Source organism: Porites lutea, chromosome 7 (assembly GCF_958299795.1).
Source record: "Porites lutea chromosome 7, jaPorLute2.1, whole genome shotgun sequence".
Classification (NCBI taxonomy): Eukaryota; Metazoa; Cnidaria; class Anthozoa; order Scleractinia; family Poritidae; genus Porites; species Porites lutea.
This window is the reverse complement of record NC_133207.1, coordinates 11069772-11073318: the sequence shown is the minus strand read 5'-3', so window position 1 is coordinate 11073318 and position 3547 is coordinate 11069772.

Below are 3547 nucleotides of genomic sequence, written 5' to 3'. Positions count from 1 at the left end.
CTCCAACCTATCGGAGGTTCTTTACCACACTGGCGCCCTACTCGACAAAGGTGGTCAAGTGGATATGGTATACATGGACATATCAAAAGCCTGTTAAGCAAGCTGAGCAAGTTTGGCCTTGGGGGAAACCTTCTTCAGTGGTTCCAATCATAGATCACAGATGGCCGACAAAGTATCACAGTGAGTGGTGCAACATCAGAGCCATTGCCCATCTGTTCTGTAGTACCACAGGGGTCCATCCTTGGCCCGTCCCTGTTTCTCTTGTACGTAAACGACCTTCCGGAATGCAGTAGAGGAGAGTAACATCACTACGTTTGCCGACGACAAAAAGATCTACAAAGAGGTCAAGTCAGCTGCTGATACGTGGACGCTTGGTCAAAAGACTCCGGTCTCACTTTTAACGAGACAAAATGCAAGGCTCGGAGAATATCCAGGAAACTGAAGCCAATCGAGTCATCGTACAGCATCAAAGGGAAATTCTAGAGTCAGTGGTCACCGAGCGCGACCTAGGAACGACCTCACATGGAGCAAACAAGTGTTTGAACAGTCGTGTCTCGCAAATAAGCTGACGTTAGGCGATCGGTCTATCTGGCTTTAGTTAGACCTCTTTTCGGCTATGCAACCCAAATTTGGGCTCCTTATCAAAAGTCCTATATCATCAGATGCATATGCGTCTGGAACGTTGTTGCTGATGAACTGAACGTGCGCTTGAACTCCCTGAATGATTTTAAACAGGAAATGGTAGAGTATTTCAAAACCGCCTTAAGTAATTGCGACTGGGAAAATCCCTGCACTTTTAAGTCTGTCTGTCTTAAATGTAATAAGTGTCGTAGTCTTGTCCAGCCTGTCTCGTGTTGCTTTTAATTTTGTGATTATGTATTTTAACTATTCTTATATTTTCTAATTTTCTGGGCCCGCAGTCTGGCTCACGCTGCTGCGGAATCCCCGCCACTTTTTCTTTGTTACTTTGTTTGATTACCTGAATGTTTTTATATAATAATATAATGTTGGCGAAGCTTTTCATACAAAAAATATCTTTGTTGGAATAAGGATCTTCCAGCATCTAAATTTATTATTGGTCCGTTTCGATCCTAGATCTGCCGCGTAGTAAGCTTCAAAACGCCTGTCTTTACAAAACTGCACTTAGTCCTAGACTTCTGCGTTTTCAAACCAGCAAGGCTGTGTAGCATATGCAACGATTCGAAATGGAGTCTTTTTTAGTGAAGGTTCTCGATTAAATCTGAAGACTGCTCCACGTCTCTTAGTCGTGAATATAAATAAGAAATGAAATATACTATATACAAAAATGCAATAGGCAAGCTTATATAAAATTACACGTTACAATAACGAAAAATAACTAAGGACAACAGACATTTACTAAAGCGCGTAAAATGAATATGTAAATCGTATGGAAAAAGTTCGAATATGGAAGAGTGGATGGTACTTTGACTAGGAGTCCACTTGAAACGGAGAGGAGTTGGAAATCTATTTTTGAGAAATTTGGGAGCACTCGGATTAAGGAGAAGGTTGAAAAGAAGACAAAGTTTTCTGTATTTAATGAGATCAAAAACGGGGATCCACTTTAGTTTTGAGAATAAGGAAATTGACACATGAAACAAGTCGGTATCAAAGAGTATACGCCCAGCACCGCTTCTGGAGACGAAGGAGACGTAACAGGAACTAGTGGGAGCAGTTACCCCAGGCAGCAGAATAGTAAGTAAAGTAGTTGTTAACACAAGAGTTATAAAAACGTAAAGAATAGTCAAGATATGGTTTGATTCGATGGAGGAGAATGTCTGCAGCTGATAATGGACCAAATTCTATCGATGTGTTGCTTCCAAGACATACCACTGTCTAATATTACGCCAAGAATTTTGGCATAGTCCACTTGTTCTACAGATCTACCATCAATTTGGACAATGAGTGCCGAGCCGGTTAAGGTACTGCGTGTCGTAATTAGTAGACACTTTGTGTTACTTGTGGTGAGAGACATTCGATCATAAACAGCCCAGGTAGATACTATCTAAGCAACCTCTTTCAAATGATTACAGTCGAACCTGCCGTAAGCGACCACCCAAAATGCAAAGACTTAGTGGTCGCTTACGGGAGGTGGTCGCTTACAAGAATCGAACCACAGGAGGCCTCTTACGAGAAGAGGTCCGAGGACATCTACTTCATGGAAGATAATTTATTGGATTACACCATGTGTAGTTCCATGTGGTTACAAAAGTTCTTCGTATATTCAAGGTGCACGGTGCACACAGCGAACATAGAGATCAGAGAACGCGTCAAGAGGTCGCTTACAAGAGGTTAAAAACAATAGAAAATCATTAAAACTTGAGGCCCAAAGAGTGGTCGCGGTCGCTTAAAGGAGGTGGTCGTTTTCTAGAGGTTCATACTGTAAGGCTTTGGTTTGGTGTTTTGTTTAGGCGTCCGCTTATGGTAGGTGTTCGCTTACGAGAGGTGGTCGCATATGGAGGTTCAACTGTGCTAACGAAAGTAATAGACGGCCCTCGAACAAGAATAGTTGTATTTTCTGCAAACATAGTTGACGTCTTGAGGTAGCTGTATTGGCAAATCATTGATATTGATAACAAAAAACAGAGGCCCTAGGATACTTACCCTGAGGAACACCTACAGAGACAGGTAGTGCTTCCGATAGCGTACCCCTAAAATTGGTTTTCTGAGAGCGCCCAGATAGATAGGAGCGAAACCAAACGATTATAGAATGGGAACAGTCATGTATACTGAGTTTATTTAGCTACGTATCATGATCGACAAGGTCGAACGTTTTCTTTAGGTCAACTAGTAGAAGTCCATTAAAAAGCTCATTATCCATGTTAGCTAAAATGTCGTCAGAACGATCAGTGATAGCAAGCTCAGACGAGCGATAACTGCAAACGCCAAATTACGAATCCAAAAGCGGCTCATGCTTGCAAAAGAAAGTTGTAAAAAGTGTCATGAAGGTGACGCTCAAGACTTTTAGAGACAACAGGGGCAGAACTGATATAGGACGATAATTAGAACGGTCAAACAACGAACCATCCTTATGAAGTGGCGAGACCTTTGAGACCTTTGAAAAAAGGTTAAAAAGGTTAAAAATTGCAGTCAAAGATGAAGAGATAGACGGGACTGCTGTTTTCAGAAAACAGCTGCTAAGGTCATCAAGCCCGGAAGCCTTACCAGTAGATAGCTGCTGAAGGCTAGTCCTAAAAAAATCTTCCGTAACAAGGCGGATACATTACGATACTCCAGATTGGACATTGGAGCGAACATATCCTGCAATCCGATTCCAGTTGGGCGGCTCAGACACATCACTGAGCTGAACAGAGGAAGAAATATTGGTGAAATGCTCGTTGAATAAAATCGTAATGTTATGGTAATCATGATAGCTCTTACCATCAATAGTTAAATGGTTCGGTAATTTGTTACAGTTAGAGGGCGCAATACTACGAAAAATGCGGCAGAGATTTTTAGGATTTTCAAGATTGTTGTTAATTGAGTTACGGTAAAAAGATCGTTTGGCATTACGAATACGATGGACCAC